General features: G+C 48.1%; 1 protein-coding gene across 3 annotated transcripts in view; it reads left to right on the top strand.

Moving 5' to 3' along the window:
- Positions 1-24,173, top strand: part of MID2 (midline 2) — a 416,243-nt gene that overhangs the window by 35,152 nt on the left and 356,918 nt on the right. The window contains exon 1 of one of the 3 annotated variants that reach the window (XM_032773777.2): positions 12,627-12,711. The exons of the other annotated variants lie outside the window; for them this stretch is intronic. The gene's annotated coding sequence lies outside the window, so the exon portion shown is untranslated. Of the gene's footprint in view, positions 1-12,626; positions 12,712-24,173 lie in introns of those variants that run through there. 3 annotated transcript variants of the gene reach the window in all.

Here is a 24,173-nt window from a genome sequence, read left to right on the forward strand (position 1 = left end):
TTGTCTAGTGAAAACAGGTTGCTGGGCAGATAGGTTTGATTTGAATTGATTAATTTTCTTCTTTCTCAAGTCAGATTTAAGTGGATGGCTAATGTCAAAAGAGCCGTGATTAGTTTGAAAATGGCGTTCGACATTAAGTTTTTTCAGCACTGCAACAGTACTGCAGCACAATAAGCTAACACATTTCCCTTTATTTTCAGTAAAACAATAGGATTCTTCCCACTCTGCGTTGAAATAATACATATGTTGTCTTTTATTTAAACCACTCATTTTGGGGCTAAATGTTAAAAAAAAAATAAATAAATCGCAAAGCACAAGAAAACAGCAGTATCAGTGCAGCAGAAGAATACTCACATAATATACAGCACCACGGGTCACTAACATCCCACTGCGTGCGCAGGCGCAAGTTGAAAAAAAAGAGTGATGATATACGAGTGATGAGAGGTTGGAACCAACGGCACACGCATGAGACAGCCTACATCTGCACTACCATGATACTATTAAACCTGGTAGGTCGTTCTGGTGAATGAAAACGAGACCAGTTTGCGCTGGGCAGCGTGGAGAGAAGACGGAGAGAAGCTGCGGCCCTGCGCCTGCCAGGGACAGAGAACATCTGTCCCCGGGAGGCGTGAGGCCGTGGAACTACTTTTCACACCTTGTCACTAGGCGGGCGCACATACATGCTCCGGCGGGTGCCATGGCGCCCACGGGCACCACACTGGGGACTACTGCTCTAGAATATCATCCAGGAGACATCCTATCATCCTGTGGCCTGGGAATGTCTCCACTCATTTTACCTGTGTGCATCATTCAGGTCTGACAGTATCTGAAATGTTTCTTCATTGGCGCATTGTTAATGCAGATTTGCAAATGAAAGACTTTCTGATACAGCAATATGCATCTTCCCTACTGCTAAGTGTTGTCTAATAGCTGGTAATGAAAGACTCTCTGTTCTGGTCTTTCTATGTGCGAGAGGTGGACTATACCAGCTCTCTTTCCTGCCTGTGGAACTGTGGGTTTAAATTTCAGCTTAAGCATTAACAGTTCCTTGCAATTAACTTTTTTTTGTACCTCCTGTTGTAGCTTTGTCAGGGTTGCAGACATTGGATGCCTCATTTAGCAGGTATGTTGGTGTGTCAGCATCTTCCCCTTGTGTTGGCTGCTTACAGCTTAGAAAGTTCAAGAGGGTCTTTGTAAAAGTGAAGCTGTAGCTCAAGTGATGGAGCCTGCACTGTTGGAGCTGTAGAAAGCAGGGCTCTCTCTGCAGGTGTCTTCACTGCAGGAGTGTGGCTTATTACTGAGAAGTGATAACCTCTTCAGAGTTCAGGTTGCAAACTCACACCCATTACAAGGATGATATTGTTCCCTATTTTCATGCTGTTGCATTTTCAGCGTTATTGCAACATTTTTCTTTATTTTCGTTTATTTAAAAAATGGAAGGGACTACACCGCACTTAGCACAAGGCAATATCCCGGAGTCTGTCACACCCACATACTGAGTGTTGTCTTAGATTGGATGGCAAGCTTTTTGGGGCAACTCTCTCTCAGTATGTGTTTGTACATAACCTAGCACAGTCAGACTCCTGTCCTGACTGAGAGCTTCAAATGCTACAGCAATGCAAATCAATAGTAATCTCAGTGGCACCTGGATTATGGTTTGGAAATGTTGATCAAATTGAATGGGGCGATGGGGGCAAAAAACCGAACCAGCTTCAAGACTGTGTGTGAAAAGTTTATGGAGGGGATGGTGTGATAGGATGGCCTACAGTGGCATGTGGTCCATAGGCAACTGCTAGTCACAAAAATCACCAACAGCTGGAGAGGAGACACTAAATGAGGAGGGCTCTGAATTACTATAGAGAATTCTTTCCCAGGTATCTGTCTGGTGGGTCTTGGCCATATGCTCAGGGTTTAATTGATTGCCAAATTTGGGCTCAGGAAGAAATTTCCCCTGGGTCAGATTGGCAGAGAGACCCTGGAGGGTTTTCGCTTTCCTCTGCAGCACGGGGCATGGGTCTCTTGCAGGTTTAAACTAGTGTAAATGGTGGACTCTCTGTAACTTGAAGTCTTTAATCATGATTTGAGGACGTCAGTAACTCAGCCAGAGGTTGGGGTCTGTTACAGGAGTGGGTGGGTGAGGTTCTGTGGCCTGCAATGTGCAGGAGGTCAGACTAGATCAGGGGGAGGCCAACTTTTTGGCCCACGGGTTTCATAAATTGTATGGAGGGCCAGTTAGGGGAGGGGTCATGGCCCAGCCTGCACCTCCTATCTGACCCCCGCAGGGACTCCTGCCTCATCCACACACACCCCACTCCCTGTCTCCTGACTGTAGTGTGACCAGATGTTAAGGGGAAAATATTGCCGCGGGGGTGTGTGTTTGTTTGTTTTTTTTTTTACACTCACCCATCTATGAGTTTGATGGCAATTCGGCGGAGAGCCCTTTAGTCGCAGACAGTCTTCGGCGGTATTTCGGCAGCGGGTAATAAACCTTGCTGCCAAAGACAGAAGCACCCGCCACCGAAATACTGCCAAAGACCGTCCGCGACTGAAAGACTCTCCGCCGAATTGCCGCCGAAGACCAGGAAACAAAATATTGGGACAAATGGCGTCCCGACCGTACTCTGGTCGGGACGAGGGACAAACATCTCAAAATCAGGACAGTTCTGATTTTATTGGGATGTCTGGTTACTCTACCTGACTGCCCCTGGACCGCCGCCGCCCCATCCAACCCCTCCTCTCGTTCCTTATGGCCTCCCCGGGACCTCTGCCTCATCCAACCGCTCCTCCTCCCTGTCCCCTGACTGCCCCCTGCTGCCCCATCCAACCCCCCTCCTTCCTGACTGCCCCCGGGACCCCTGCCCCCATTCAACTCCTGTTTCCCTCCCGACCACCATCCACACCCCTGCCCTCTATCCAACCTCCCCTTCTCCCTGCCCCCTTACTGTGCTGCCTGGAGCACCAGTGGCTGGCAGCGCGGGTGGCTGGAGCTGGGCCAGGTTGCCACCACTGCCACCAAGCAGCACAGAGACCAGGTCAGGCCGGCTCTGCAGTTGCGCTGCCCCAGGAGCTCATAGTCTCGCTGCCCAGTGCATTGCACTGGCGGTAGAGCGAGCGAGCTGAGGCTGGGGGGGACAGCAGGGGAGGGGCCAGAGGCAAGCTTCCTGGGCCAGGAGCTCGGAGGCCTTAAAGTCTATGAGTCTGAGAGCTTTTTGAGATTAAGGGTAACATTTTGAAAGCATTGGAAAGTCCCATTTTCAAAAGTGACTGAGGCATTTCGGAGCCTAAATCTCACAGTAAGTCAGTGGGGTCAATGAGTTGGCTTTGAGAATTTTACCTCACAAGATGTTAAAATGGCCTTTTTTGAACATGCTTGCAGAACATCTACCTCATCTGTACGCTGGGATAACAGCACTGCCCTACCCTACAGGGGTATGAAGAGAAATGCAGTAAAGACTTTGCCTAGGGAGATTGTGGAATATCCCTCATTGGAGTTTTTTAAGAGCAGGTTAGATAAATGTGTCAGGGATGGTCTAAATCAGACTTCATTGTACTGTGACCCCCTTCTGACAACAAAAATTAATACATGACACCAGGAGGGGGGACAGGAGCCTGAGTCTGCCTGGGCCCCACTGCCCCAGGCACATGGGCCAAAGCTGAAGCCCTACTGTCCCTGGCGAGGCCAAAGCTGAAGCCTGAGGACTTCAGCCTGGAGCAGGGGGCCTGTAACCTAAACCTGGTCCCTGGCAAGTATAAACCATCCCTGGTGACCCCATTAAAATGGGATCGCAAACCATTGTTTGTAAGTCACTGGTCTAGATAATACTTATTCCTGCCATGAGTGCCGGAGACTGGACTAGCTGACTTCTTGATGGCCCTTCCAGTCCTATGATTCTATGATAAAGAGCGCTATATAAGACCTAGTTAATACTTATTATAATTTAGGTGACCTGTATATTGTCAGGGCTGTGCAAAAGAAGGCAGGACTCAGTTGGGAGTCTTAACTTTGGCAATGCTCCTCTTCTTCAATCTAACTTATAAGTTTGAGGACCCATCCGACCCACTGAGACTTTATTTAACCTCACGTGCATGCACACACTCACATGCACAAAAGGGAAATTTGATGATAAACAATAATTTCATTTTAAAAAACCTGACAGTTACAGTCATTTCGTGATCATGTTGTACTTACCCATTCCCTCACTTCCAAAGCCCAGGCATTTGAAAGCAAAGTGATGAATAGATCATAAATCTCGTACTGCCCACAGAATAGCAAACGCAACCTTATAGTTGAGTGTACAAAATTTGAAGTTCTTCAAAATGCAATCCCCCTAACTCTGACCTCATAAATGCTGTTCTTTCACTAGTGATCACAAGATCTAATTACAATGCCAAACCCTCTGAAAAACAAAATTGATGAGCTTGTCTTATTGCTGCATGACTCCCGTTTTATATGCAATAATGTTGCTGTCATGAGTATTGATCAGCCTGAAGAGCTTATCTACAAAATCCCATCATTCTGCCATAAATGCATAGTGTTCGACTCTTCCTGTTTAAACTAAGTATAGATTATTCTCATGAAACCTCAATTATAAGCGTTACACTAAAATATTCCATTTCCTATGTAGCAGGATCCCTTAAAAAAATTAGATACCGAGGTCTGTGACTGGGGCTCTTAGGTGCTATGATAACACAAATTATTAACAACAGAACACCACAAATACTTTAAGACCCCCTCCCCACTGCCCAAACATTGTGCAGGTCAGAGTTAAAGTGGTTGTGTTGCGATGAACTTTACATTTCTGAACGGAATAATGTGTGTGTCATTGCCAGTAGGATCACAGGTGTGGTGCCCTTAACTCTCCACTTCCTTGCCTTGGAGTGCTGGCTCTTTGCAGCCATCACTCAGTTCTAAAAGGAAGGGTTCGGCCTTGGAGTGTATATCGTAGTTTGGGCCTCTCCCAATGGAAGGTGTTGCAGACAGTGCAGTACTTGCATTCCTCCATCTTGTGGTCTGTCTGTGCTGCCAGCTGTGGTTTTGTTACAGTGGAGCAACTGTACTCCTTTTCCTTGTGAGATCCCCAGGGAAGCCCTGTGCAGCTGAGTGACTCATTGGCTGAGCTGCCATGGTGCCCTGGAAATGGACCTGGAGCCCTTTCAGTGGCCAGCAGTTCTGTTCTGCCCTCTCCTCCCAGTAGATACCTGTCAAACCCCTGTCAGCTCATGATGCCGCAGGGAGTGGGGTGTGCAGTTTTGGCTTCTGATTGCCCCACTTACCCCTCTTGTCCTACTGCTTGGGGCATTTACTCTCTCTGACCCCATCTGCCTTTTGGGTTTTGGCAGCAGTGAGATGAGATTTCTTCCAAGGTGTCATCTTAACTCTACCTTGGTATAACCACTTTTGAAATGATTTTTTAAGATCTGGTCTCTGGATGATTTATACACCGTGTTTGCAGGAGTCCCTTCAGCGGAGTGGAGCTAGTAAAGCTGTGATTTGTTTGTGTCCCGTTCCTGTCTGGGAGACAAATGGCAGCTATGAAGCAGCCTGATGAACAAAAATAAAAAGGAGATTGGCTCGCCTTGTAGAGTTCTGATGATCGGGCATGGCTGACGAGGCGAGTGTCCCAAAGGAAGCCTGTCTGTCTCTGTGTTAATAACTCAGGAGGTGTAAAGCCCATGCTGAGAGTGCCGGAGCAGGCTGTTTGGCTCTCCCCAGATTTCTGTAGGGAACTAGCAGATCATGCTCAAAATATGCTTTTCCTTTGGGATCACAATGTTTAAAGTTCAGCAGGATTAATGTACAGTTACTTGTAGTGCATTTGTCTGTAATTTTGTAAAGGAGCTGCTGGCACCTCGCAGGCCAAGCACGGAGGAGCTGGCTGAAGCACTAAGAGCTGCAGTGCTGCCCTGTCAGTGCTCACTCTTCCCTTCCAAAGGGAAACTCCCGCACCTTAGGAGTGTGAAGTTAGGCACTGAAATACCTGTAAGGATCTGGGCCCTAAAGCCCTGGTGGGTGCACTGAGCAGGGCTGGGGTGGAGAAGGAATTTGTGTTGAAAGGATGGTCCACTGGTCTGGGCAGTAGGCTGGGACTTGGGAGACTTGATTCCATTCCCTGCTCTGCCACAGATTTTCCTTGTGACATTGGTCAAGTCCCTTAGCCTGTGTGGACTCAGTTCCCTGAGGATGCTAGCACTGCCTTGCACATGAAAGTACTTGAGGTTACAAGCGTTACAGACTGCAGTCTGCTTACTGTATGGAGTTCTGCCTGTGTTTGCCTTGTGCAGACAGGAGGCCTCATGGCTTCTTTAATTCCATGAAGCATCTTCCTGGGAACATGAGCACCACCTACCCTACAAGCGAGGGGTCATCACGGCATATCAGCTGTTTTCATAAATAACCAGTTAACTCCCAGCTCTGCTGTTGTCACTGTTCAGGTTTGCTGGCCACATGGAAATAGATGGACTGTGCCGAGCTTCTGAAAACTTGCTAAATTATTGGGTGCGGAAAAGGGGGAAGAATTGTAGGAAAGCTGGGAGATGTATGCATGTGTAGGGCATTGGAGAACTGGCTTCTGTCACTGACTCCACCTGTGTGACCCTGGGCAAGCTGACTGCCAGTACTGTGTCTCAGTTTCTCCCTCTGGAGAATAAGATAATGAGCCTTACTTCCCATTGCAAAGTGAGATGTGACCCTCAGTTAAAAGTGCCACGTAGGTCCTGAGTATTTACTGTTGTTGTTCCCATGAAAGGCCCAACGCGTGGGTGGGAATTTTGCATTTCTGAGCGTGGTGCCAGTCATGCAGTGGAGAGGAGGATCCTCATCTGGAAATAGCCGCACTTTGCTGCTGCCCTTAGGTTGCTTCCTCCAGCAGTAGACGGTGTATGAATTGGCCTGAGCCAGACCTGCTGAATTGATTCTTAAAATGTTTGAATTTATTAAAATATTTGGGTGCTCGTTTAAGTGTGGTTGATTTTATAGTTTCACCTGGGTTACAGTGAGAGCCGCTGGCACATTGATTTCATTGTGGCATAAAAAGCCATTGCCCTCTGCTATAGTGCTCCAGTTTAAATCTGTTCAAAGCAGATATTCTTCTTTGAGTGCTGTCCCTATGGGTGCCCCACTGTAGGTGTGTTTGCAGCCCTGTGCTGCTGATTGGAGAACTTCAGAAGCAGTGTCCCTTGGGCTCGCACATGCGTTGTCTCCCTGTGCTTGCCACAAGGCTAGCCAGCGCAGGCAGGGGCGGTTTTAGCAAGTGCGGGGCCCAATTTGTACTCACCCGGCGGACCCACTGCCGAAGACCCGGAGCACCACCGGGTGAGTTAAAATTAAAAAGGCCGCCAGCGTGATGCAGTGCGGGGCCCTTTTAGGCACGGGTCCCGATTCAGGGGAATGGGGCAAATCTCCCTAAAGCCAGCCCTAAGCACAGGCTAACCCCCCTGAGTTCCTTCTCAACTGCCCCTGTCTAGAGATGGAGCCATTACTTGTCAGTTAGTGGATCATTAACTCTACTTTTCATTTGCTAAACTTCAGCTTTTAGAAACCTTCTAACTTTCTTCTGACTCTTTATTTGTCCACACCTGAAAAAAGAAGAAAGAAGAGACTTTGTTCTTTTGCTCAACCCCGGTCCTGAGGGGGAACCCCCTGGACAAGCATATGCCCAGCTCTCTGAGCTTCAAGAAGTATCGCACTTGCAGTGAGGTGATTCCTGGTGGCGGATGTGCATTCACTGCCTCAGTGAGGCATCCAACAGTAATGTTCCCTCTGTCAAGATCCCACAAGGACAGAGAGCTCCACCAGAAAATCATCGGTATGGATGTGGGTCTCTGACCCCAGCCCTCCGACTGTCATGAGTCTTCCCCTCAACCTTTGACTTTGAAGGATAGTGAGTTGAAGAAACGGTCCAGGGACTCCTTTCATAAGTCAAAAAATTGAGCGGGAAGTTCCCTCAGCAAGCCCAGGAATAGCCAAAAGTGATTGCCATCTCACTTGGTATCCTCGGCAATGAGATCTGGTACCTACACCTCACAGTGACCGTCAGTGTCCAGTACCGTTCATAGGCCCATGGACCCTTTGGGCATGGGCACCGAATCTTCAGTACAGAGACACAAGGGCAAACACCCTAAGATGCTCTGTAACACAAGCTGATGTTGGTTCACCAGTGGCATCAGCCCACCCAGCACCGGAGAGATGGATGCGGACGAGGTCCCCATGTCCCCCAACACCGGGACATTCGGTATTGATGGAATTCCATCATGAGCATGTTGGAAGCTTGACTTTCCCTCCCTCGGTATCGAGATCATGGCACCAAGCCATGGCCAACTGAGGGTATTTCCCCACAATCATGCCATGCCCCTCTGATGGCAAGTGAGGGATTGGATAGCAAGCCAGAAGGAATTTCACAATACTCCTCCCAAGCTCCATATGGGACTCACTATTAACAGGGTCCGGGAATACACCACCAGGTGTGACCACCACCATCCCGGTGCACCACCCTGAGCATCACCACCAGGCCCTATGCCACTGCAATTGCTGTACTGGGACCCCTGGGCAGTGCAGAGACAATCTGCCTCACGGGTACCAAGCATTGCCCAAGAACCTGCATACCCAGATGTTAGGCGGGCCCTTCATTCTATCTTGGTAGGACAAAGGCCTTCAAAAAGTCCCTAGACTGTTCCTCTCTGTGCCAGAAAGGTCTAAGGACTGAGCAATATCAGCCCAAAGACTCTCCAAGTGGTTCTTGAATTGCATCAGACACTGCTACCAAATTTGTAACATGATCCCTCCAAATTCAATCCGTACGCATTCCACAAGATCAATCTTCTCATCTCTTGCCTTCTTGAAGGACGTCCCCATCTTATAGATCTGCAGAGTGGCAATGTGGGTGTCAGCCCACATCTTCACAGAACATCATGCAATCACCAGGGATTCTGCCTCTGATACCATCTTTGGCTCCACAGTACGGTCATCTGTGACTGACCTGACTTCGAAGTCCCAGCCCTACAGTGTGGGTACTGCTGGGAGTCAGCTACAGTGGAGCACCCATAGGGACTCTACTCGAAGAAGTTGTTACTAGCCTTGTGCAGTAACAATGGTTCTTTGAGATGGGTGTCACTGTGTGTGCTTTACGGCCCGCCCGCCTTCCCTATACTTTGAAGTTCTTGCTATGACTCTGGGTTGAGAAGGAACTGAGGATGGTTAGCCCACATGCACTGGCTAGCCTTGTGGCACAGCACAAGGAGAGACCATGCATGTGCGGGCCCAATAGACACTGCTACCAAAATTCTCCAATCCGCAGTGCAGAGACGGAGACACACCTACAGTGGGGCACCAGTAAGGACACTACTGGAAGAATGGTTTCAGAGTAGCAGCATGTTAGTCTGTATCCGCAAAAAGAACAGGAGTACTTGTGGCACCTTAGAGACTAACACATTTATTTGAGCAAAAGCTTTTGTGGGCTACAAATACATGTGTTAGTCTCTAAGATGCCACAAGTACTCCAGTTCTTTTTACTGGAAGAACCATCATTACTGCAAAAGATGAGTAACTTCTTCATCCTAGAGGAGCAGTATGCTGGGGGGATGTGGGGGCATGTAATCTCCAGTGCTGCCTCCTATTGGCAGCAGTAAATTGCTATCACACAAGGTTATGCCTCATTAGGGCTCAAACTCTCCCTGCACTAGGACACACGGAAATTGTGACATAATAGAAACGGCTGTTGGCTTCCCATTGCTAGCTGTTCTTTTCAACCCCCTTTTCTAGTTAGTGTAAGCAGACCCGGATCCAAGTGGCTACTGGTGCTGATGAAAACAGGATTAATTCTTGAACGCTGGGTGCTGGTGTTGTCATTAGAATGCCCCGCAACCAGCATAACCAGCAAGAAAGTAAACAAGCAGGTTTTCAGCTCTCAGAGTGACTGAACCCAGCTTTACATGTTGCACGCTGGAGGCTGGGTTGTGGGTGGAATCCCATCTACTGGCATATGGGAAGGAATAAAAGCCTTCAAGGCAGCAATCAAGGAAGGGAATTGTTCCCAGTGTCGGAGAATGGGATGAGAAGCTGAGGCTGGTAGTGAAGGGAGGAGGAATTTAGCTTAAATATTAGGGGGAAATTGATTTGTCACACTGCAAGCATGTGATACCCGTGCTCTGCATTGATGCAGAGTTCATGGGCCAGAACCAATGTCTTACAACCTAACGGGGTTTGGGTCAAGAATGCGTGTGATTGTCACTCTGTGTGTTCCATCCTGCCATGGTGACTGGAACTACCAGGATTTAAACAGGGCTTGGCTGGCCGGTTATCTTCTATGAAGAGAACAAGGCTTTGGTATACATTCTGTCTCCCCTGTGGCTTGCAGACTTCCTAGGTGTGCAGCTTGGGCTGCTGAGCAGTGTGAGGGGGTTGGAGCCTGGTGCAGTGAGGATGTTTTGCTCTGGTTTTTGTTGACTGGCTGTTAATTGCACAGGGAGGAGATCGGAGGCTGATGTTTCCTGGCTTGTGGTTTAGTAATTGCCAGAGTGCTCAGAGCCGGAATGGATGCTGCCTTGACTAGAAATCAAAGGAAGCAAATGAGAAATAATGATGCGCTTGCAGCCTTGCTGAATTCTGGGGATCAGGCAAGAGGCTCTCTGCCCCCTTTTATGGTCCTGCATTCCACAGGCCTTTGAAGGAAGCAGAAGGTGAAGATTTTCACAGCTGGTGTGTAGAGCTGTGGGAGCTGCAGCTATCAAAGGCCTCCAGGCACTGGGGGTGGGAGTGACTTAGTGAGTGGCTACAGAGGTGCTTTTAAACTACTTTGATTGCAGAAAAATACATGTTGGTTTTCCTGCACACATGACACAAATCAGCTAAGCAATGGTAAGAATCATAGAATATCAGGGTTGGAAGGGACCTCAGGAGGTCATCTAGTCCAACCCCCTGCTCAAAGCAGGGCTAATCCCCAGGCAGATTTTTCCCCACATCCCTAAACGGCCCCCTTAAGGCTTGAACTTCCAAGCCTGAGTTTAGTAGGCCAATGCTCAAACCACTGAGCTATCCATCCCCCATAGGTTAACACCCTATGTGTGTGCACACAGTGTTTTGCACTAAACAAGCCCTAGACATTGGATTCTGTTGGAGATTCAAATAGACACAGGCTCTTTAGCTCTCTCAGCATTACCTGTGTGGGGAGGGAGGATGCTGCAAATTCTGTGGGGCCAGGGGAGTGTGTTATTCTTTATTTGTGTAGTGTGGAGTATTTGTAGGTGCTACTAGAAACTGTAGTGAGGGTCTCAATCTAGAACCCCATTTCGGACCCTTTAGTGTTGCTCCTGCAGTATCAAGCAGTTGGAAAGCCAGAATCTCCCCAGTGGGGCAGTGTAGAGCAGCCATGCTTTCCTCTCCATATCCTGTCAAAGGGGTCATGTTTGATCTGTTCCAGGGTGAGGAGGCATGGTTGCATCATCATGCAGCACCCTTGGACTCCAAGGAGGTGGATAAATTGGAAAGAGTCCAGCAGAGGGCAATGGAAATGATTAGGAGGCTGGGGCACATGACTTAGGAGGAGAGGTTGAGGGAACTGGGATTATTTAGTCTGCAGAAGAGAAGTGAGGGGGGATTTGATAGCAGCCTTCAACTACCTGAAGGGGGGCTCCAAAGAGGATGAAGCTCAGTGGTGGCAGATGATAGAACAAGGAGCAATGGTCTCAAGTTGCAGTGCGGAAGGTCTAAGTTTTTCCTAATATCCAACCATTTCACTAGGAGGGTGGTGAGGCCCTGGAATGGGTTACCTAGGGAGGTGGTGGAATCTCCCTCCTTAGAGGTTTTTAAGGCTCAGCTGGACAAAGCCCTGGCTGGGATGATTTAGTGGGGGTTGGACTAAATGACCTCCTGAGGTCTCTTCCAACCAGGGCCGCCCAGAGGATTCAGGGGGCCTTGGGTCTTTGGCAGTGAGGGGGCCCCGCTTCGGCGATAATTCAGCGGCGAGGGGTCCTTCCGCTCTGGGACCCGCCGCCGAAGTGCCCTGAAGACCTGTGGCGGGGATGCCTGCTGCCGAATTACCACCAAAGCGAGACCCGCCGCCAAAGTGCCGGGTCTTCGGCGATAATTCGGCGGCGAGAGATCCTTCCCCTCTGGGGTGGAAGAACCCACTGTGCTGAAGACCCAGAGTGGAAGAAGCTCTGGGGGCTCAGGCCCCACGAGAGTTGTCTGGGGCCCCCAGAGCGAGTGAAGGACCCTGCTCCAGGGGCCCCGAAAAACTCTCGTGGGGGCCCCTGTGGAGCCCGGGGCAAATCGCCCCACTTGCCCCCCCTTCCCCCCGGGCAGCCCTTCTTCCAACCCTAATCTTCTATGATTCCAGCAATCATTGAATATCAGGGTTGGAAGGGACCTCAGGAGGTCATCTAGTCCAACCTACTGCTTGAAGCAGGACGAATCCCCAGATCCCTAAGTGGCCCCCTCAAGGATTGAACTCACATCCCTGGGTTTAATAGGGCAATGCTCAAACCTCTAAGCTATCCCTTGGCCCTGGCTGACAGGTGGCCCTTTGGGGGTCATTGCTATTTGGGTGATTTGATTATTTTTGTTAGAGCAGCCCTGCACTGCTCAGATTGCCCCAAGATTGAGGTGCTGCAGATGGCTCCTGTGCAGCTTCTGCAGCTCGGCTGCATCCAGTGGACTGATCTGAAGGTTGAGTCCTTACTGTGCAGTCACCACCACCAAGAACCTCTCATGTACAGGTAACCTCTGTCACGTAGTACTCTGTTCTCTATCTGCTAAGGGCTGTTGCTCATGTATGCTAGCGCCTTTGAACAGTTTACAGGTTTCTGTAAAATCCTAACAAGTGCACTGTAAACCTACCACCCATGGTGATCGCGAAGGATGGCTTGGCTTCAGACTCTTGCAGAACAGGGCTGGCTGTATAGCTCACTGGTTTTCTAAGTGACATATCTGGTGTATGGTGCGTTAGGGAGCCTGCTTAAAAAAATACCGGGGCGGTCAGAGGGCGGGGAACGGGGGTTGAATGGGGGCAAGGGCCCTGGGGGAGCAGTCAGGAAGGAGGGAGGGGGTTGGATGGGGCAGTCGGGGCAGCGGTTCCAGTGGCGGTCGGGGACAGAGAGAGAGGTTGGTTGGATGGGGTACGGGTCCTGAGGGGGGGCATCAAGGAACGCAGGGGTTGGATGGGCCATGAGTCCCGGGGGGCAGGCCGTGACCCCCTTGTGGGGCGGGGAGGGAACTGGTTGTTAAGATCTCAGCAGCTCATCACTGCTCCCAAGTACATCCTAATCCAATCAGACTAAGGAAATAGAATAATAGCAGCTGATGGTTAAGCATTAGGAAGCATCTATTATTGACATGATCCTTCCCCACTGCAAATTTTCCGACCCAGAGGACTATGACTTTTCATTTCACACTGGGTGAGTAGGAGATTGCTGCAGAGGGAAAGGTTTCATTTCATTGTCAGAACAAATACCTTAATCAATTGATTAAATAGTATTAGCTGTTTAGAATGATAGGAAATGCTTAACTCTGGTACGAGGGGAAAAGAAAACTGCAGAGAATTGTGGACTGAGAGAATTCTGGGCAAGGCACAAATATAGAAAGTATAACTTCTAGGTCATGACCTTTGATGGGGTGACAGGTATTTTGCATATGGAGAAGCCTAAAAATGTTGCTGTGTTGCTAGATGGCAGGGATGCACACAGAGCTGCTCGGTAAAGCAGAGATGTTATCGGGAAAGAACTAAACAAAACAAAACAAGCCTCTTGTCCTGTGCTGTCAGAAACTTGTCCTTCTTTGTCAGTCATTCTGGGAAATTAAAGTGCACGCGGCTCTCTGCTTGCAGTGGAAAAAATAAGAGCAAAGTGCTACAGAGTGCAAGCTGCATGGTGGCCCAGGGATGGATGTGTACACTGGGGCGAGTGGCCCTTGGCGCTCTGACTGCAGGAGCAGCACTGAGAGGTCAGAGCTGAAGAATCAAAGGAGTAGAGATGGGATTAATAGGACGTGTGACATCAGAATGGCCTGGTCCCGCCCTCAAGTTGAGGAAACTGGTGTTATGATCTCAGGGGGCCAAGGTAATATGGTTGGAAGGACACCCCCCTGAGTTGGCACCTTGTTATGGAAGAAGTGGAGCCTGGTCTTTGATCATGCTTGGAAGGGATATCTCCAGCCCCTGGAGCAATGGTTGTGAGAGGTGTCAGGCTGTGCCAATAGTGGGTTCTATCATTAGGAACGTGGATGGTGGGTGGCTCGCCTACGGGCAGCAGAGTGTCGCATCTTTCAAGGCACTGAGACAGATTTCCAGACAGGCATGGCCAGGGAGGAGCCTGTATCTCCTGGCATGGATAGGGAGGTGTAGGAGATAGGTCCTGGAAGCTAAATTTAGATTGCTAAGAAAGAGAGGCTTCTGTGGCAGCTTTCTGTGGAATGCCTCCAGTTCCACATCCATGGCCAGCTAGACCAGAGGGCACCTCAGAGCCTAGGTGAGGGTGACGGAAAGGAGTGGTTTACGTCTGGCAGTGGGAAACTTTTTGGGGTAGGCAGAGTCTATATGGAAGGGGAACAGGGTTCCACACTTACCCAAAGGAGAGCCAGACAGCTGATGTGCCCAGCTAACAAGGTTTCGGGGGGTTATTTATCCTAGTGGGAGGCGGAAAGGAGCATTCATGTTGTAGAAAGATCTCTGCTAGGGATGTTTATAACACAAAAGTCTCTTTGTAGCCTGGAAAGGACAGGACAGAAATTATAGATAAACTGGGGTGGGGACAGATTGAGATCAGAGGAATAGGATCAAGGTGTTTGCTAAAGAAGCTAAATGAAAAATACACATGGCCAAAAATATAACAGTAAATGTCTGTAGAGCAACGCAAGAAGCTAATTTCTCAAAATGGGTGAACTCAAATGCCAGTCAATGGAAAAGGAGCCTCAGATGACAGGATCACCGAGACAAAGATCCACAGGATAGTGAGGACAGCAGATCAATGTGCTAAACCTGGCTCTAAATTAGCCAGCAAGGACAGCTGAGATCCTAGAGGTGGGAGGGCATCATTTACCTGGAAGATTTCATAGACTCTATTGAACTAGAACTTCTAAGTGGAGAGAGCCATACTGAGAAATTGGTAACAGTTAGTATCCAGAGTCACCAGAATACAAAGGTACTACTGGAGTTATATTGCTGACTTCTTGATCATGGAAAGGATGCTGAGTATCTAGTGCTAAGGGAGTTTAAAGAGGCAACTAAGTCTAATAAAACAGCAATAATGGGTGGTGGCTCACATGTTAAGTGGCCAGATGACACAATGAGACATGATTTAGAGAAGCAGTTTCTTGACACCGTGATAGCTCTCTCCTTATGTGCCATAAAACTAGCTGTTGCAGGAAGCAATCTGAAGACAGCTAGCCAGAGACATAATTAAAACAACCCAAAATAACACTAGCAGCAGTCAAGGACCAAGGGATCCTTTCAGAATCTCAGAAGAGACAAGCCTGTGAGAGAATGGGGGGTCTGCTAGACAACCAGAGAGTAAAGGAAGAAATTAAGGAAGAAGAAGAAGGATGTTGCAGAGAAGCTAAATTATTTCTTTCCATCTATCAAGAGGCTGTTGTGGAAGATGAAGATGAGCTATGGCAGAAAGTGAGGTGCTGAAACAAATGGCTAAATGAAACAGCAGCAGATCATCAGGTCCTGTGACTGCTGCTAACTGTTCTGGAGGAATTCAGAACTGAAGTGACTGAGCTGCTAAAAGATCCTGTAATCTCTCATTAAAGTCAGCTGTTCCACAGGAGTAAAACCTTGTTGATGCTATCTTTAACTTTAAAAAAAGGTAGAAGGAGGGATTTGGGGAATTTACAGACCAGTAAGGGCTTTTTTGAGTGCCAAGAAAATTAGTTGAGAAAATAATTAAAACTAGAGTTAAAAAATACTTTGCAGAATGTGACAGATTAGGGACACCCAAACATCATTTCTCTACAGGAAAACTAGGCCTGTCTAGTCTACAAGGATTCTGTGAGCATTTCAACAAAATGATAGTTGAGAACTGGCTGAGATAATTTATTTGGACTTTTAAAATCCTTTGTCAAAGTCCATGAGTTATTAAGGAAACTAGATAGTCATGGGATTAGAGTAAAGTTTTTTGTCATGAATTAGAAACTTACTTAGGGCTACTCTGCATTGCTGTGCTTCAGTAGTTGTAGACAAGCCCTAAGAGTCAGAAAAGAAGAGCAAGATTGTGTGCACATGTATGCATGCACAAACACAAATACGCGCACAAACATGCTCAAATTTCAACATTGCCAAAGGTTTTTCAAATTACACCCCCTGCATCATTCAATGCTCAGGATGGATCTACTCTGGGCATGCATCAGGGTTGGGCAGTGAAGGGGAGTGTCTTCTGTAGGACCTGTGCTTCATTTGTTGCAGGAGCTGGAATGTGCTCAGAGAATGAGAGGAAGGACTACAGGAAGAGAAAGGACATTCTCATGGGTAGGGCAATTGAATTTTGCCCTGGAGAACTGGATTGTATCCCTCCTGCTCCAGAGTATAGTGGTGGTTGAGCTTCTTAGAGAAAAGATCACCGAATTTTTTAACACAAGGAAAACATATTTTTCCTAAGCCTTGTTCTTAGAAATGGCTGAACTGTTTTGGTTTAAATAAAAAAAAATATCAGCTTGAGGCAGACATCCAGCATGGAAAATTTGGGCCCAAATGGTAAAAGTTACAAGTGGAAAGTTACAAGCAACTGAACACGGTCTTAAATTGGGAAGTGTCAGGTAACCTTAACAGGTGGTGCTACCAGCTCTGCCTTTAATTATCTGCAAAAAGAGTTGACTAGTGAGCTGCAAAACTTGCAGCTAACACACGATTATTTTGACTAGTCAGTTCTAGAGAAGACTGAGGAATTGGAGAAGGAACTAATAGAAGTGATTCAGCACTGGCAAATGCAAGACAATGTGTATTGGAAGGGAGAATGTGATCTATTCATGCACCTCACTGGGTTCTAAATTAATTGTAACCACTTAGGCAAGAGACCTGGGTGTCAGTGTACAATGGTCAATACAACTACTACTCAGTATGCAAAAAGCATAATTAACCTGTGGAACTCATTACCACAGGATAGCATTGAGGCCAAGTGTTTAGGAGGATTAGATTTTTATAGGGTAAAGAGATTATCCACAGTTATGTTAGGTAGGATTTTTTTTTTAAATGTGGTAGTACCTTCATGTTTCAGGGCAAAAATTAACTCCCTAATCAGATGGAATTATGAAGAAATGTTCTGTTTGTGGCGATTCTTCCATAATTGGCTAATATGGGGTTTCTTGCACTTTCTTGTGAAGCATCTGTTACTGAGTCACTATCAGAGACAGTCTAGCGGACTGTAAGGATCACTGGTCTAATCTGGTGTGGCAAATTCCTAACAAATGCATAGAAACAGCAGCCATCGGTTTTGAGCATAAAGGTACCATGTTGAGCTGTAATTACATTTTGGGAGTTGCATGGACTGGATACATTAGAGTGGGCAGTTCACTCCTCTCTGGTCACTAGTTGCAACAGCTGAGAGAGCTAAGCAGTGCTCACAGTAACCCCAAGGGATGCCATGCAGTAGCGGAGATAAATCCCACAAGACTGAGATTGGTTTGGGGAGGATCAGAGACAGAGTTTAAGGCTCTAGCGTGGGCAAACCACCATTAGGAGAAGAGGGAGAAGATTTTGCAAAATGATGTTTTTAAGGTGGGTATATCTTGGGAACCCCTTGCTCCAGTAACTAGGGTTGCCAACTGTCTAATCACACAAACCCAAACACCCTTGCCCTGCCCCTTCTCTGAGGCCCCGCCCCCCACTCACTCCATTCGCCGTCCCTCCGTCACTCATTCTCCCCCACCCTCACAAACTCTCGCCTGGCTGGGGCAGTAGGCTGGGATGCAGGAGGGGGTATGGGCTCTGGGAGGGAGTTTGGGTGCAGGAGGAGGCTCAGGGCTGGAGCAGGAGGGTTGGGTGCAAGAGCGGATGCAGGCTCTGGTAGGGAGTTTTGGTGCTGGGAGGAGGTTCTGAGCTGGGGCCGGGGGTGGGGTGCAGGGTGTGGCCTCTGGTCAGGCAGCGCTTACCTCGGGAGGCTCCCAGAAGCAACCGGCATGTCTGGCTCCTAGGCTTAGGGGCAGCCAGGCGGCTCTGTAAGCTGCCCCAGCCTGCAGGTACTGCTCCTGCAGCTCCCAGCCAATGGGAGTTCTGGACTCCTGCGCTCAGAGCGGGGACAGCACGGAGAAAAACCCTGGCCACCCGTTTGCGTAGAAGCCAGAGGGACCTGCCAGTCACTTCTGGGAGCCGTGTGGAGCTGGGGCAGGTTGGGAGCCTGCCTTAGCTCCGGGCCCTCGCTGCACCGCTGACTGGACTTTTAGTGGCTTATTAAAATCTCCTGGATGGCTTTTAATAGCCTCCGGGAGATTGATGCTGATTCCAGGAGACTCCTGGCCAATCTGGGAGGGTTGGCAACCCTACCGATGACCCCAGGTTTGTACTACTCGTGCTACCCAGTGAGGCATTACAAAATTCGAGATAATCCGAGTAAGTGTGCCCTTGTTGCCAAGAAGGCTAATGGCATTTTGGGCTGTATAAGTAGGGCCATTGCCAGCAGATTGAGGGATGTAATCATTCCCCTCTATTCAGCATTGGTGAGGCCTCATCTTGAGTACTGTGTCCAGTTTTGGGCCCCACACTACAAGAAGGATGTGGAGAAATTGGAAAGAGTCCAGTGGAGGGCAACAAAAATGATTAGAGGGCTGGAGCACATGACTTATGAGGAGAGGCTGAGGGAACTGGGATTGTTTAGTCTGCAGAAAAGAATGAGGGGGGATTTGATAGCTGCTTTCAACTATCTGAAAGGGGGTTCCAAAGAGGATGAATCTAGATTGTTCTCAGTGGTAGCAGATGACAGAACAAGGAGTAATGGTCTCAATTTGCAGTAGGGTAGGTTTAGGCTGGATATTAGGAAAAACTGTTTCACTAGGAGGGTGGTGAAGCACTGAAATGGGTTACCTAGGAAGGTGGTGGAATCTCCTTCCTTAGAGGTTTTTAAGGTCAGGCTTGGCAGAGCCCTGACTGGAATGATTTAGTTGGGGGATTGGTCCTGCTTTGAGCAGGGAGTTGGACTTGATGACCTCCTGAGGTCCCTTCCAACCCTGATATTCTACGATTTTAAGCCTGCAGATTTTGGAGCATGGAGAAGAGTCGATCTTTAAACAGATAGCAATGCTCAATCTTACGTACAGGGGAGTTGGTGCTCTGCTGTAATACCTGCTCTGCAATCTATATAGTGTCAATGTTGCATTCAATGACTCTTCTGCTGTCTTTGTCCTCTTTATTTGGCATCCATTGATTCCTATCCCCTTGGCCCTTATGTTTTGAATGGAGCTGAAATTAACACAGCTGCTTTTGTTTCTCAGCATCAACAACAACTTGCCATCAGTGTTGTTTTTATCCTGCCACAGCTTCTTTGTCCTGACTCTAATAGGCCGGCACTATGGTGAACAGGAAGTACCCGTGTACTGATACTTATGACATGCTTGGCAGAGCAGAATCTGCCTATTCTGTTAGGAGAAAAAGGATTACAAAAGGGTGGAAGCAACTAAGAAGAGATCTTTGTTCACACTAATTTGCTGATAATGAGCTCCAATGAGAGAGGCTTGTTGCTTCAGAGGTGAAGGTTCTGGCAGGCCAGAGCGGGTCCTTGCACCAGGGATTTAAGGTGGACCTGTGAAGTCAGAACCAGAACATGTTCATTGCAGTAAATGAAAATCTGGTCAGTGACTGCCTTGACAAGCGCACTCTGCACTGCAACGGCACCTACTGATCCCAGGAACCATTCACTTGGAGGCAAAGCCTCCAAGAGGAATATTGAGGTTACTTTCCAGCACTGTCACTGCCTGAGACTGTTCCTTAATTGGGATAAAATAGCCTCTGATTAATGACACCATCTCAGAAAATCTCCTTCCCTCTTTCCCATGTGCTCTCATGAAACCAATTGGCTTGACAGTGCAGGGCACAATTGGCAGGTTGCAGGAGCAGCAAAAGAGCTAATGATGATGTGTTTTGGGAGTGGCTGCTAGGATGAAAACTGTGGTTATTTTCCACATTGCCCAGGCTGGTGAGAGTTCTGGGGCAGAGTTGCTGAGGATCTCCTCAGTCATATTAGGAATGGGCCAGCACTGTTCCTAGGATCCCCACCCTCAGGGGCCTGTGTTGGGTTATCTGTAAAAGGATCTGTAATCTGCTTCTGTGCACGGTGCTGCTGAGTTCTCTCTTCTTCTCTTTTAAACCTTGTTGATCAAGTTCCTTTGACTGCCTCCCCTGCACTCTGCCCACTAACCCACCTCCATGTTTAGTGATGCAAAGTGTGGCTCACACACCAAGTGTGGAGTTCTGGATTGTGGTATGTGGCTGCTTTTGTCTTCAGCACAGAGATGTAGCTCACAGGCTGCAGCTCCCAGCATGTAATGCTCCATCCTGACTAAAAGGGACTCTGCGGGCCACGCCCTAATGTTAAAGATGAAGGTGGGTTGTGGGTACTGGCCCCACTTCGCTTGCTCCTTTGCTGGAGAATTAGAGGAACCCTGGCACCAGAATGAGACTCGCAGAATTTGGTGTACATTTAAAATTGCCCCCAAGTGCTAAATATTTACCAATTTCTTACTGAATTAGCACCTTAGATGAGATTTTGATCAAGCAGAAAGAATGCTGGAAATAGCTTATGTCTGATACCTGAACCCCTCTGCTGAGTGGGTGGGAGACTATCGGCTGCTGCGTGGAATGACCTTTCAGCAGAATTTCTGCTTAAATATCAATGGAGACCAATGTGAAGCTGCTTGTAACACCAACATTTTGACAAGCAGAGGCCCTGAGTAGATACGCTGTGAAGGCAACGTGTGTACCGATGGATTATATAACTAAATGGAAAGTCATCCCACCCAAGTGTTTCCATGGCAAAAATATTTGCTTTTATGTTGAACTTTGCTGAAACACTGATTCCTGTAACTGTAGCCCTGTCCAACAGCTGCTTTCCTGTAGTTTCCCCAGAGGGTGATTTGTGCTGTGGTTTGGAATAGCTGATCTCTCAGACCCTCATGCAGAGCCTGTGCATTATGACACATGCTGCTGCCCTCATATGCCTTGTTAATATTTTTTAGTTTTTATATTTAGGGTGTTAATTACTGTAAACAAAGCAGATTAATCTAATCAGCTGTTCTATCCGCTGCATCAATCACAGACATCAAAGTGAACATAAAAGAAAGAAGAATAAAAACACTTTGAAAGCAGAGCCAACTGATTCACCCAGGTGCATCTGGACTAGCTTCCCAGTCCATGTCGTTTCTCTGTTTGCTATAGACCCATTTCAAGGCTTCTTTCAGTTATCCCAGATCTATTAGATATTGCAGTGCTGGGCAAAGGAGATTACCATAAGAACGGCTATATGAGAACAAAGCAGTGGTTTACGTAATCCAGTTTTTTGCCTCCTAGTGCTTGAAGAAAGGCATAAAATCTCTACAGTGCATCTACCTGTGCAATGCTGTCGTGGGGGACTAACTCAGATGGTGAGCAATTGTGGCATAAAGCAGTGGTTCCCAGACTTTTCCCTTGCATGACCTCATTTTCAGATGCATTGTTTCCCATGATCTGGACAGATTGGAATCCTTCATATAGCATGATCTCGCATGGACCCTATGTGCAAGATCACACTGTGATTTTAGAAAATGGTGTCCTCCACACACCTGGGATACCGTGAACCAATCTGCTGATGGAGTGTCCCAACTTGAGATCGTGACCCTTAGTTTGGGAACTGATGCCGTGAAGCAGAAGGATGCAAGTCCCTTGGGAATATCCTAGACGTAGCTGCAGCAGGTGTTGTTCTTACTAACCAGTTGCGCCAGTGACTCCATAAAGAAGGTTGCAGAAATCTTCCCGTTATAATCCTTGCCTACATATCCTTTGTCAGGGTTTTTAAAAAGGCAAACAAACCCATTTTGGCCTGCAATCCCTCTTCCCACCTCAGGTCAGAGGAGAATGTATTTAGTTAGGGCTCATGTCTGCAACACTCGTATTGCCACTAATTTGAATGAGATTATTCATGATAGTAAACCCTGCTCTCCATACGGACTGTTGAATTCTGTTTATAAGCACTGGCCTCTTAAAAATAAAGCAGATGGGCTCACCTCATTGGAGGCTCCCGCCTCAGCAAGTAACAAATGCTGAGTCAAGGGTGGTTTGTAATAAATTTCAGAAGGTCACAACACTCTGAACAAACCAAAGGAAATGCAATGTAATTGCTAGCAGCAGCAACAACAGTGAGGAATAGCCAGCATGGTGGTGAAACAGATATTTAACCCAATCCCTACCATCTGCATAGGCCTGGATATCACAAAGGAGTACAGCGGAGTCCGCTTAGGAGATGGAAATATTGGGGCATGTGGCAAAGCTTTCTTGGCTGCTCCCCTCACTCTACCATGGTGGCCCAGACAGGAGTTGGGGTTTGAGAACCGGCACTAGGGCAAAGGGAAAAGCTAGTGCTGGGAACAGTTTCCTTTCTCCAAATGTTTTTATACACAGCTGCTTTTCCACACTCTGAGTCCTTGGGTATTTTTGGCAGGCCTCGGAAAGATTACTGCAGCGTAAGATACATTACATTTTTAATTAATTTTATAAGCTCTGCGAGCTGGTGCGGGCATAGATGAAAGTCTGCTCGAGGCACTTACAAGTGTTGTTCTAGGCAGTTCGGAATAGATTGTATGATACGGTACTGGCTCAGGCAGGTTCCAACAAGCTGCCTGCATTTCTGAATGTTTGAAGATGCCTGAAGCTGGGCAGGGAAGCTGGGTCCCCAAGCCATGCTGCTGTCAGTCCCCTTGTGGTCAGGGAGCAGCTGCTGGTACTGCCCTCAGGTTGTGTAGGAGCCTGTCACATCCTTGTGATCTTAGTGATTGCTCTGGGCTTTTGGAGCCATTTAGGGAATTGCTCTTGTTGAAGTTGGAGACGGAAACCCATGGTGGGACTCCGAGGCAGCAGGAGGAGGATCTGTCCCGGTCAATGTGGTGCAAGAGTCTTCTGTCCCCAAGATTACTTGTGACATTCCCAAAGTGCCCCTGCTCCTGCTCCTGCCTGTCAAACCCTCTCTGTCCTGAGCACCACTGTGCTGAACCCTCGAGCACCAACCCAGCTCTCAAACCTTCCTGACCACTCCCCCTCCAGTGAGACGTCTCCAGAGCACCTCCCAGCTACCAAACCCTCTTTTCCAGCTGCCAGAGCGCTCTCTGCCCCACCTGTTTTCATATCAATGTCTAGGTCTGGGGATGGTAATTAGAACACACTCCTTTATCTCCAAAGTTACGCACTCCCTCCCCAACAGTGACTGTGGCATCAAGGGAAGGTGCTCCTCCCTTCCCACATAATGTAGGGGAGTTAGTGCTTTGAGAGTGCCTGACAACAGGGCATGTAGCCATTGCTAGCTCCAGACAGCCAGGCTCTGCGCTCCCAGGGTACCCTCTTTGTTGCAGTCCCACGGATCTCATTAGATTTACTCCTGACTTACACCAGCAAAAGACCAGCGTGGCCGCAGTCCTGCAGGAACTACAACAAAAGAAGTCTTGTGCAACCTTTTATTCCAGGGTTAGGTATCGCTTGGAGCATCTGCTCTGAAGGAATTCAAGCAGGTTGGTCTGCGCATGGTCAGCACATGGTAGTCAGTCCAACATGCAAAGGAACGACAAAGCTGCAAAGTGGATCTGCTGAGTCTGATTGTTTCCACCAATGGCATTAAGGAGATGCAACAGCTCACCTGGAGGCTAGTGCATGGCTGTAGCTGAGGGAGCTGCAGTGGTGCAATGCTGGGGGAGGTCCTTTTAGCTGGAGCTAAAGGGCAGGTTCTTTTAGCGGGATCTGTTGAGGGAAGTGCTGATGCTTTGGAGTAGTGGGTGTGTTCTTTCCATCCGAGGCTGGTCATAAATCCTAAGAGAGTTTGTGTTCCTACCAAATGGTTGCTCCCTGGGGCAGGCAGTAACTATTCAGATTGGGGATCTTTCTGGTACACAGGAATTCCCTCAGGAGCAGAGTTGCCACTGGGGGTACGTCTACACTGCACGATTATTTCGAATTAGCTTAAACCGATATTACAAAACAGATCTAATAAAATCGGTTTAGCGCGTCCACAGTGGGATC

This window comes from Chelonoidis abingdonii, chromosome 8 (assembly GCF_003597395.2).
Source record: "Chelonoidis abingdonii isolate Lonesome George chromosome 8, CheloAbing_2.0, whole genome shotgun sequence".
Classification (NCBI taxonomy): domain Eukaryota; kingdom Metazoa; phylum Chordata; order Testudines; family Testudinidae; genus Chelonoidis; species Chelonoidis abingdonii.